Source organism: Capra hircus, chromosome 2 (assembly GCF_001704415.2).
Source record: "Capra hircus breed San Clemente chromosome 2, ASM170441v1, whole genome shotgun sequence".
In the NCBI taxonomy this organism is placed as follows: Eukaryota; Metazoa; Chordata; class Mammalia; order Artiodactyla; family Bovidae; genus Capra; species Capra hircus.
The window spans coordinates 66,820,295-66,833,641 of record NC_030809.1 but is presented as its reverse complement, the minus strand read 5'-3'; positions in this window follow the sequence as shown (position 1 = coordinate 66,833,641).

The following is a 13,347-nucleotide window of genomic DNA, read 5'->3' as shown; positions in this document are numbered from 1 at the left end:
CAATAGTAGTAGATAAGATCTGGCTCTCACAGTGTACCAGAAACTATTCCAAAGTGTTGCTCAGTCGTGGCTGACTCTTTAAAACCTCATGGACTGTAGCCTGCCAGACTCCTCTGTTCATGGGATTTTCCAGGCAAGAAACTGGAGTTGGTAGCCATTTCCTCTCCAGAGGATCTTCTCAACCCAGGAATCAATCCAGGGTCTCCCACATTGCAACCAGATTCTTTACAATCTAAGCCACTTCTACTAATTTAATTTCCACAACAATCCTAAAATGTAGACACTATAGTATCATCCTCAGAGTGAGTTTAAGTAACATGCCCAAAGTAAGTGATCCAAACACAAGCATTCTCACTCTAGAACTCATACCTTGAAACACTGCATTATACCCTAGAAAATAATCTGAAATCATTAGAGCAAACCTGAACTTCCTAACCACTGGCTTGCTATTGTAATTAAGAATCTAGGAACCAAAAGGAAAGCCCCTTCTCACCTCTCATGTGTGCGTGCATGCTCAGTCACTTCAGTCCATCCAACTCTTTATAGCCAGCCAGACTCCTCTGTCCATGCAGTTTTCCCATAGCAAGAATACTGGAGTGGGTTGCCATGCCCTCCTCCAGAGGATCTTCCCAACCCAGGGACTGAACTTGCATTTCCTGCTTCTCCTGCATTGCAGGCAGATTCTTCACCACCAAGCCACCAGGGAAGCCCCTTACCTCTCATGTGGGCTGTGCTTAGTCGCTCAGTCATGTCCAACTCTTTGCAACCCCATGAACTGTAGCCTGCCAGGCTCCTCTGTTCATGGGGATTCTCCAGGCAAGAATATTGGAGTGGGTTGCCATGCCCTCCTCCTTACCTCTCATGTATGCTTACAAATGTCATATTACCAATGAAACAATGTCAATAGTGAGAGGTAGGTGAAGGATTTCTTCAATAAGACATGCAAAATATATATCATCAGGATGACAGCTGGTAAATTTAACATCAAAATTTAATATTTTTATATAATAAAAGACATAATAAAATTCAAAGTCACAAACCAGAAAAAGTGTTGTTAATATTCAAAGCTAACAAAAGATTACAATCCACATACATATTAAAAAATCATACAAATTAACAATCCAAGAGAAAGAATTGATGAATTATAAAAAGGCATTTCACAGACACAGATGTATAAAAAGACTGTCAAGGTCATGTGCAGTCAGGAAGGCATGAATACAACACTATAGGGGAGCACAACTTGCCACCCCAAAATGTCTCTTTGGTATGCAAATTATTTCAAACTAAAAACCATCCAGGCCCAAAAGACTCAGGGCAAACTTCATCTTCCCCTCATTGCCTAAAAAGTTTAGATAGAGGGCCTGTTCTGCCAATACAGATATCACCAGAAAAATCTGCAAGAAATAAGGGTGAGATGTGATGGGGTAACAGGGCATAGAAATCAAAGTCCATCCTGTGTCCCATTGTATCTGCAGGCCCAGCAAACCTTTGTTTACCAAACATTTGCCTTTCCATCTCCATGTGACTTGCCTTCCTCCCCTTTGAAGCCCCAGTTACTTACCCTCAACTTCCTCTTTAGTCTTTAACTAAAGATGGTGTTTAAGTTCAGAGTCTCATCCGTTTTGGCAAGTTACTCAACTCCAATTTCCTTGGTCTCTCCCATGTTAACATGTTATTAAACTATGTTTGATTTTTTTTCCTGTTAATCTATCTCATGTTGATTTAATTCTTAGACTATCCAAAAGAACCTTGAAGGGTAGTGAAAAATTTTTCCTCTCTGATAGCACCAGTGAGAAACCAGTGCACACCCACCCAATTGGCAATGACGCTTAAGGCTCACAAGGTCTGCTGCTGGCAAAGATGTGGAAGGTAGGAGCTTCATATCCTTCTGGTATAGTGTGAGGGGATGGGACAAGCACACCTCTTTGCAGAACAACCTGACAATACCCATCAATCCTGCATCCAGGGATCCCTCCTAAGACCATTCACATGTGTGCACAAGGAGACATCCCCAAGAATTGGGTGGAAGCAATGTCTGCAATTTTGAGAAATTTCAAACAGGTGTATTTGCAAACCACAGGACAATCATAAATTAATTGAAGCATATTTCTTTAATGGGCTATTCCACAGCAGTTCAAAAGAATGAAGGGACACACATGCATCAAAATAGATAGAAATGAAAATACAGTGTTAAATGAAAAAGCAAGTTATGCCATGATATGAAGAGTTTATACCAATATGATAAATTTTAATTTATATAAACTATATACTGTATAAAATTTAATGTACATACAGCATTTACATATAATAATAAATGCTAGTTTATGCTTATATAAATATATAATTTAATGTTTAATTAAAGTAATTATCATAATATTAAAACAAAGTTTATACAGTATATAAATATAATTTTATACAATTATATGTAATATATAATATTTATATAGAATATAAAACTTCATTCATATACATATGAGTTTCTGTCTCTTAAGTTGATAGCATTTTATATAAATATGAATATATCATAAAAATATGAAATACATGTAGAATATTTTTAATTATTGCCATCATGCTTGCCTCTGGGAGAACATGGGAGCCAGAGGGATACAGAGGAGCTTTAATTATGCTGTCAATGATTTATTTCTTAAAAAAAAATACATCTGGGTAGAAGGTATATGGGTGTTTGTTATATTTCTATTTCTAATATTTTTTATTTTTGAAAAGTTATGTAACAAAAATATATATAGATGCCTCCAAGTTTCATCCTTATGAGAGAAGTAAGGGCTAGGTTGATGTACTGAGGGCAGTAAGGGGGTCATGTCTGGACCTTAGGGCCTGGCACAGGCCTGGTGAAGGGACAGGTCAGTCCATGGACCTGCCTGGTCAGGGATGGAAAGACTGCTAATGGAACAATACCAAACACACTCCCAGAGGAGACTCAGAGCTCTGGGAAGCCAGGGAACTTCAATGCAACCAGTGCAAAGAGAATCTTTCTGAACAATAGGAGATAATCCAAAAATCCATTTCAATTTGGCTTAGGAAAGAATATCCATACCTTCATCTTAAGGCAGGGATATCTGATGCTCTGAAAAGTCATGCTGCAGTCAGATTCTGAAGTTGAGAAGTGCCCTCTCATTGGGCAGCCTCCCAGTTCTAGGCTAAAGTAGAAACTGACAACTCCTTCTCTCCATCTCTCTGACAGAAATACAACAGGGTCCCTCTAAGACTTGTTATGCGAACCCTTGCACAAGTCACTTTCTTCTCTGGGTTTCTGTTTCCACATGTATGAAACACATGTTAACCTGTATATGTGTGTACATATGCATGTATGCAGGCTTCCCAGGTGGCTCAGTGGTAAAGAATATGCCTGGCAATGCAGGAGAAGCAGGAGATGCAGGTTCCATCCCTGAGTCAGGAATATCCCCTGGAGTAGGAAATAGTGACCCACTCCAGTATTCTTGCCTGGAAAATCCTGTGGACAGAAGAGATCTGGCAGGCTACAGTTCACAGCTGAGCAACTGAGCATGCACACATGCCTGCACGTATGCACACATACATAAACATGCATGTGCAAAATTTCTCCAGAGCTACTATCTCTCTCTTTCATACTACTGTGTTGGGATCATTACCATATGGTTTGTGCCAATATTGATAAAGGGAGTAAAATGAGTTGAATAATGAAGGTTAAGGAGCAGGGGGTGATTATTCAAATGAATCCATCTCCCATAACTACCTAGAGAGCAGTTAGTATTGATTATGCACAATCATATAGAAAGATCCTATTTCTTTGTAGCTTTGAGACCCTGGACAAATTATTCCTCACTCTCTGCTTCAACTTTTTCTGTGTAAAAAATACATTAATATCATCCATGTTTTGTTGTTGAGGGCAGAAAAAAATGAGATAAATATATGTGAAATTATATATAGGATCCCCCAAACTGTAAGTATTTAGTAACTGATAATGTCTGTATATTACATCTGCATTAGAGTGTTCATCTGTATGCATTAAAGTCTGAATATGGGTATTTATCTCTGTGTATGGATATCCAATTCTCCAAGCCGTCTTGAGTCTGCCCAAGAATATCCAGGGGAAAAAAAAAAATGATTAGATTTATCAAGTGAAGTTTTCCAGGCTGCCTTTCTTGACTCGAGGCAAGTGAGTATCTGGCAGAGTTTTCAGTCTGCACAGCCACAGCAATTTCAACCTCGCCATCACAACAGCGCCTGGGGACACCTCTTTGTCAGAGATCCTCTGGTTGCTGTTTTTAAAAGTCTAGGCTTCCTTGTTATGCTTATAAGATGTTCATAGGTGGTGCGCTTGGAACTGAAAAAGCCCAGGACACAAGATCACATAACATTTTTCTCCCATCCTCATTGGCAACCAGTATATTACAACCCTTCTCCATGGGAGAATTCCAGAAGAACTCCACAACCCAGGCTTTCCTTAGCCTGCATCTCCATGACTCCTACATCCATTGTTGATCAATGGTATTGATTCATTTGCCTAGAGTTTTCACTTTTACTCCATAGCATAAAGTAAATAAAAGTTAGTCCAGAGTTGAGCTGTGCACTAAATGTCGCCTTTAAAACATTTTCCATAACTGAACTTTTTTCTTTTCTCTGACTCCCTAACACAGAAGAATAACAGGACAACTTCTCTGGGCTGGGAGTTGTCCCTCTTCCAGGGCATTATTCCATATGGTTAGCCCCTAGTTTGTAGGATCACAGAAATGCTGAGGTATATCTTAGCCAGTGGGCCCCTCATTTCCAGCTACTCGTAGGCCTGTTGGGTGTGTAAGAAAAGATTTGTGGCCTCTAGATTGGCCTAAGTGTGTGTGTGTGTGTGTGTGTGTGTGTGTGTGTGTGCATGTGTGCGTGCTCAATCACTCAGTCGTGTCCAACTCTTTGCAACCCCGTGAACTGTAGCCCACCAGGCTCCTCTGTGCATGGAATTTTCCAGGCAAGAATACTGGAGTGGGTTGCCATTTCCTTCTCCAGGCAATCTTCCTGACCCAGGGATTGAACCCAAGTTTCTTGTGCCTCCTACACTGGCAGCTGGATTCTTTTGTCACTGCACCACCTAGTTTCCAGGAAACACTGACTTCCTATGTAAGCCTTCTCTACTTAGACTCACCACATGCCCTTTTCTTCCCCAGGGTCTTCCCTCCTAACAGAGGAACCCACTAGGGAAAGACAGCATGGGCCTTCTTACCTCTTGGATCTCATAAGTCAATCTTGAGTTCCACCCTGACCATCATCTTCCTCAAATCCATTAGAGACCCACCATCTTCCTATTTCTCATCACCTCTCTCTTTTTTCTCAGCCTGGGGTATCATTTTTGCAGTATCAAAATGTGAAAAATACCCAGAAGAAAAACATTAGATTAATATTCTAAACATTTTATCCCACCCAAAATGTCATTTGTGCCCAGGTCCCAATATAAAGTCAAGGAGGAGGTGGACTACTATAGGTCACATGCATTATTGAGTTCATACACAGTTCCAGGAACTCTGCTGAGCACTGAGGATATAGAGATGAACAGGACAAGGCCCCTGCTCTCCAATCACTCCCAGTATATTAGGAGAGGGAACCAGGAAAACAAATAGCTGCCATGCAATATGATGAGTGCAATTAAAAGGTACTCATCAGATCAAGGAAGGAGAGTTCAGTTCTCTGGTGGACAAGGATGGTGTCTTGGTCAGTTAGGACTGCTATAATGAAGTACCACATAGGCTAGGTGGCTTATAAATAACAGAAACTAATTCCTCATAGTTCTTGAGGCTGGAAGTCCAAGCTCAGGGTGCCAGCATAGTCGGATTCTGCTGAAGACTCTCTTCCAAATTGCAGACTGCCAACTTCTTATAACTTCAGTTGATGGAGGGTAAAGAGAATTCTCCGAGATCCTTTTTATAAGGTTCAGTTCAGCGGCTCAGTCGTGTCCGACTCTTTGCGACCCCATGAATCGCCTCATGCCAAGCCTCCCTGTCCATCACCAACTCCCGGAGATCACTCAGATTCACGTCCATCAAGTTAGTGATGCCATCCAGCCATCTCATCCTCTGTCGTCCTCTTCTCCTCCTGCCCCCAATCCCTCCCAGCATCAGAGTCTTTTCCAATGGGTCAACACGTCGCATGAGGTGGCCAAAGTACCGGAGTTTCAGCTTTAGCATCATTCCTTCCAAAGAAATCCCAGGGCTGATTTCCTTTAGAATAGACTGGTTGGATCTCCTTACAGTCCAAAGGACTCTCAAGAGTCTTCTCCAACACGACAGTTCAAAAGCATCAGTTCTTCAGTGCTCAGCCTTCTTCACAGTCCAACTCTCACATCCATACATGACTACTGGAAAAACCATAGCCTTGACTAGATGGACCTCAGTCGGCAAAGTAATGTCTCTGCTTTTGAATATACTATCTAGGTTGGTCATAACTTTTTCTTCCAAGGAGCGTCTTTTAATTTCATGGCTGCAGTCACCATCTGCAGTGATTTTGGAGCCCCAAAAAATAAAGTCTGACACTGTTTCCACTGTTTCCCCATCTATTTCCTATGAAGTGATGGGACCGGATGCCATGATCTTCGTTTTCTGAATGTTGAGCTTTAAGCCAACTTTTCCCTCTCCTCTTTCACTTTCATCAAGAGGCTTTTTAGTTCCTCTTCACTTTCTGCCATAAGGGTGGTGACATCTGCATATACCATTAATGAGGGCTCCACCCTCATGACTTCCCTATCTCTCAAAATTCCCACCTCCAAATACCATCACACTGGGTATTAAGATTTTAGCATTTGAATCTGAACAGCAGCAGTAACGAGATACCCCTCGTCCAAGGTAAGGAGCAGCTGCTGTCCTTTGCTGGAGCAGCTGTGAAGAGATACACCAAGCGCAAGGTAAGAGAAACCCAAGTAAGATGGTAGGTGTTGCAAGAGGGCATCAGAGGGCAGACACACTGAAACCATACTCACAGAAAACTAGTCAATCTAATCACACTAGGACCACAGCCTTGTCTAACTCAATGAAACCAAGCCATGCCTGCGGGGCAACCCAAGACGGGCGGGTCACTGGAAAAGGGAATGGCAAGCCACTTCAGTATTCTTGCCTTGAGAAACCCATGAACAGTATGAAAAGGCAAAATGATAGGATACCAAAGAGGAACTCCCCAGGTCATTAGGTGCCCAATATGCTACTGGAGATCAGTGGAGAAATAACTCCAGAAAGAATGAAGAGATGAAGCCAAAGCAAAAACAATACCCACTTGTGGATGTGACTGGTGATAGAAGCAAGATCCGATGCTGTAAAGAGCAATACTGCATAGGAACCTGGAATGTCAAGTCCATGAATCAAGACAAATTGGAAGTGGTCAAACAAGAGATGGCAAGGGTGAACGTCGACATTCTAGGAATCAGTGAACTAAAATGGACTGGAATGGGTGAATTTAACTCAGATGACCATTATATCTACTACTGCGGGCAGGAATCCCTCAGAAGAAATGGAGTAGCCATCATGGTCAACAAAAGAGTCCAAAATGCAGTACTTGGATGCAATCTCAAAAATGACAGAATGGTCTCTGTTCATTTCCAAGGCAAACCATTCAATATCACAGTTGTCCAAGTCTATGCCCCAACCAGTAATGCTGAAGAAGCTGAAGTTGAATGGTTTTATGAAGACCTACAAGACCTTTTAGAACTAACGCCCAAAAAAGATGTCCTTTTCATTATAGGGGACTGGAATGCAAAAGTAGGAAGTCAAGAAACACCTGGAGTAACAGGAAAATTTGGCCTTGGAATGTGGAATGAAGCAGGGCAAAGACTAATAGAGCTTTGCCAAGAAAATGCACTGGTCATAGCAAACACCCTCTTCCAACAACACGAGAGAAGACTCCACATGGACATCACTAGATGGTCAACACTGAAATCAGATTGATTATATTTTTGCAGCCAAAGATGGAGAAGCTCTATACAGTCAACAAAAACAAGACCAGGAGCTGACTGTGGCTCAGATCATGAACTCCTTATTACCAAATTCAGACTTAAATTGAAGAAAGTAGGCAAAACCGCTAGACCATTCAGGTATGACCTAAATCAAATCCCTTATGATTATACAGTGGAAGTGAGAAATGGATTTAAGGGCCTAGATCTGATAGATTGCCTGATTAATTATGGACGGAGGTTCGTGACATTGTACAGGAGACAGGGATCAAGACCATCCCCATGGAAAAGAAATGCAAAAAAGCAAAATGGCTGTCTGGGGACGCCTTACAAATAGCTGTGAAAAGAAGAGAGGTGAAAAGCAAAGGAGAAAAGGGAAGATATAAGCATCTGAATGCAGAGTTCCAAAGAATAGCAAGAAGAGATAAGAAAGCCTTCTTCAGTGATCAATGCAAAGAAATAGAGGAAAACAACAGAATGGGAAAGACTAGAGATCTCTTCAAGAAAATTGGAGATACCAAGGGAACATTTCATGCAAAGACGGGCTCAATAAAGGACAGAAATGGTATGGACCTAACAGAAGCAGAAGATATTAAGAACAGGTGGCAAGAATACATGGAAGAACGGTACAAAGAAGATCTTCACGACCCAGATAATCATGATGATGTGATCACTAATCTAGAGCCAGACATCTTGGAAAGTGAAGTCAAGTGGGCCTTAGAAAGCACCACTACAAACAAAACTAGTGGAGGTGGTGGAATTCCAGTTGAGCTGTTTCAAATCCTGAAAGATGATGCTGTGAAAGTGCTGCACTCAATATGCCAACAAATTTGGAAAACTCAGCAGTGGCCACAGGACTGGAAAAGGTCTGTTTTCATTCCAATTCCAAAGAAAGGCAAAGCCAAAGAATGCTCAAACTACCGCACAATAGCACTCATCTCACATGCTAGTAAAGTAATGCTCAAAATTCTCCAAGCCAGGCTTCAGCAATACATGAACCATGAACTCCCTGATGTTCAAGCTGGTTTTAGAAAAGGCAGAGGAACCAGAGATCAAATTGCCAACATCCACTGGATCATCGAAAAAGCAAAAGAGTTTCAGAAAAACATCTAACTTCTGCTTTATTGACTATGCCAAAGCCTTTGACTGTGTGGATCAGAATAAACTGCAGAAAATTCTGAAAGAGATGGGAATACCAGACCACCTAACCTGCCTCTTGAGAAATCTGTAGGCAGGTCAGGAAGCAACAGTTAGAACTGGACATGGAACAACAGACTAGTTCCAAATAGGAAAAGGAGTACATCAAGGCTGCATATTGTCACCCTGCTTATTTAACTTCTATGCAGAGTACATCATGAGAAACGCTGGACTGGAAGAAACACAGCTGGTATCAAGATTCCCAGGAGAAATATCAATAACCTCAGATATGCAGATGACACCACCCTTATGGCAGAAAGTGAAGAGGAACTAAAAAACCTCTTGATGAAAGTGAAAGAGGAGAGTGAAAAAGTTAGCTTAAAGCTCAATATTCAGAAAACGAAGATCATGGCATCCGGTCCCATCACTTCATGGGAAATAGATGGGGAAACAGTGGAAATAGCGTCAGATTTTATTTTGGGGGGCTCCAAAATCACTGCAGATGGTGATTGCAGCCATGAAATTAAAAGACGCTTACTCCTTGGAAGAAAAGTTATGACCAACCTAGAGAGTATATTCAAAAGCAGAGACATTACTTTGCCAACTAAGGTCCGTCTAGTCAAGGCTATCATTTTTCCTGTGGTCATGTATGGATGTGAGAGTTGGACTGTGAAGAAGGCTGAGCGCTGAAGAAATGATGCTTTTGAACTGTGGTGTTGGAGAAGACTCTTGAGAGTCCCTTGGACTGCAAGGAGATCCAACCAGTCCATTCTGAAGGAGATCAGCCTGGGGATTTCTTTGGAAGGAATGATGCTAAAGCTGAAACTCCAATACTTTGGCCACCTCATGTGAAGAGTTGACTCATTGGAAAAGACTCTGATGCTGGGAGGGATTGGGGGCAGGAGGAGAAGGGGACGACAGAGGATGAGATGGCTGGATGGCATCATGGACTTGATGGACGTGAGTCTGAGTGAACTCCGGGAGATGGTGATGAACGGGGAGACCTGGCGTGAGGTGATTCATGGGGTCTCAAAGAGTCGGACACGACTGAGCGACTGAACTGAACTGAACTGGACACATACACTCAGTCCTTTGTAGATGAAAAGGGTGATTCAGAAAGTCTTTCTAGAATGGATGTTGAAGAGCCCCTCAGACCAGAAGCATCCCTTCCTGCTCCTCCTTGCAGACACAGTCATTTTCAGGCCTATTATGCTTTGAGATGCTGGATATTTTATCTCTAGTATTCTCACATGTAATTTAGACAGCTGCTGCTGCTAAGTCGCTTCAGTCGCGTTTGACTCTGTGCGACCCCATAGAGAGCAGCCCACCAGGCTCCTCTGTCCCTGGGATTCTCCAGGCAAGAACACTGAAGTGGGTTGCCATTTCCTTCTCCAGTGCATGAAAGCATTACCCCTGTTTTGCAAATAAAAACATGAATTGATAAACTGAGGCACTAAGAGTCTCCAAGTTAATAAAACATTTACACAAAAGTTTATGCATTATTTACACACCAAAAATTTGATTGTGACAGTCGTATAATAAAGAAACCTAAGTTAGTCTTGAAGGTGAGCTAAGGTGTCCTAAGAAAGTGGTACTTAAAAAAAATTTTATGTTTTACTAGAAAACATATGGTATATGGGCTATACCATTGGTTCTCAAACAAGGGCAGTGTTCCCTCTGGGGGATATCTGGCAATGTCTGGAACCATTTCTCATTCTCACAAATAGGAGATGGGCTAGGACCTGCCTGGTGGGTAGATGGCAGAAACACAGTTTCCCAAGTGGAGAATGGTGTCAACTGGGTCCCAAATTGAACCACAGGCTTTGAAGCAGGCCTCCTTCTGAAAGACAATTCTATCATTTCTAGTAAGAAATAATAGAAAGACATGGACAGACAGAGAGTGAGGGAGAGAGACATGAGCAAAAGTACTGGGCAGAGACAATCCCAGCCAACACCATAGAAACTTTCTACAAAATTTTCCTCTCCCCATATACATTCCACCCAGGGCTACTTTCATTCTGGGTCTTTCTCTTTTCTACATCAGAAGAAATTCACCTTTTTGATACTTTCTTCAGAATGTTAGCATTTGATGGTGTTTGGTAAACCATGAAGACTGGATTGAGGTACATCCCCAAGTAGCTTCAAGATATTTGGGGCATAAAAGTCATCCCATGACAGAGATGAGCACTATTATTAGACACAAAAGATAAGATGGTAGCCATAGGCTCTAAGCAAACTTGAAGAAAGGTCCAAGTACAGACCAACCCTATGTTTTTCATCCAAAAGTTTATCACCTTCCTGAAACTTCTATCATTACAGCCAATTTGGGGGTGACAGTTCCTTTAAACTTGATGAAAAAGAATCCATGCATTGCATTTCACTCCTCATCCTGTATGCAGACAGAGTAGTCACAATGACTTATAGTCAAATTCCTTTCCACATTACTTTCCTTAATATTATCTGCTGCCACTTTAACCATCACTGCTGCAGCTCCATTAGCTACATAGAGCAGTACAAATGCAACACCTCACCCAACTCTCCCCCACATAAAATTACCATTTGCTCTGTTCACATTAAGTGATGATTTGCAATGTCCTTCTCCTTTTTCCTGTTCACAACTCTGCCAACAACATTTCTTAAAGCAAATAGTAAAAACTAAATTACAAGCGTGATCCAATTTTGCTCTGCATAATTAGTGGATTAAACATCAGAGAAAATCCACTTATTTTCACAGATCATCCAACTTCCTACCTCCAACTCCCAACACCACCACTCTCTATACACAGAAATAAAGTCTCCATAAGCACAAAGCAAGAAAGGTTTTCATTTCTAAAGGACAATCTCAGCCTTCAAGTTGGTTTTCAGATGACTCCAAGTATAATCCTTTCGTAGTTGGATTTTTTTCCCTAAGAAAACAAAGCTGGGGATCTGCATGACAATACCCCTGTCATAAGTATTCATTGAAGCTGCACATTTTTTCAGAGATTTTGGAATGCGCTCTTGGTAACTGAAAAACACCAAGCCGCTTAGCTTGTCTCATCTTGGCTTCTGAAACTGGATGGTTCAGGTTTAATTCTTGGTTTTGCCAGCTGTATAATATTGGGCAGGTTACTTAACTTTTCTCCATTCATTTCCTTACCTCTAAAATGGGCAGGGTTGTGAGAGTTAATACCTACAAGGTGCTTAGAACAATGTCTGGCACATAGTAAATATTCAAATTGGTCTGCATTATTCCTCTATGCCTAGAGACCAGCTGAGGAGAACAAGAACCCTCAAACCAACCACTCACCATCCTGCATGTGGGGTGGGGATCAGAATTCACAAGTGTGACAGAGGCCTGGGCTACATGTTATGCTCATAAAGATGTGATCTATCCACCCAGCACTGCCACAGGCTGGTGCAGATGGATGCTGGGAAAAACTATCCCCAATAGTTAAAGAAACAAATGAAAGATACTCATGATGTAAGGGCAAAATGTGGTCAGGGAAGGCAGAGAGAGCAAAAAAAAGAAAAGACTTCTCAAATTTTCTCCTATATCTCTTCCCTCCCCAGTGTCTACACTAAACACTTGTAGAGTAAATTAAAACATCAACAGTTGAGTGTCCTGTCACGAAAAAGCAATCATGATTGGGTAGCTCTCCTATTACCTTAGCAGTATAAGTATGATTGCTGTCATATTAGTGCTGTACATACATTTTCTCATCTAATACTCAAGACAAGTGCTAGTAAGTGGGATGAATGCTAGTATTACTTCAATTTTACAAATAAGGAAACAGAACTTAAGTACATGCCCAAGACAGCACAACTTGTAACTGACAGAATTGGAACTGAAAACACAAATCTGTTAACTCCAGAGCTCATATTCTTCACCACCATGCTGTGACTCCGTGAAGATTCCTGGAGCTTGAATGAGTGATAAGTCCAGTATTTGGAAAGTTGGCACTGACTGAGTGCTGTGTAGTACCTCTATCAGTTCTGGTCAAAAGGAAGAAAGCATAGTAAGACCCACCAAAATAACAGAGAGGCTTTCTTCTCAGTGAACTGAAGAATCTCTTTTTAAAATGCCATTTTGGGGAAGGTAATCAGTTTAGACAGTGGAGTAGGAGGACATATGCTCACCCCTTCTTAGGAGAACACCAAAATCACAACTGCTAAACAATCATCAACAACAACAACAAATAAAACACTGGAACCTACCAACAAAGATACCCTACATCCAAAGACAAAGAAGAAGCCACAATAATATGATAGGAGGGATGCAATTACAATGATATCAAATCCCACACCCA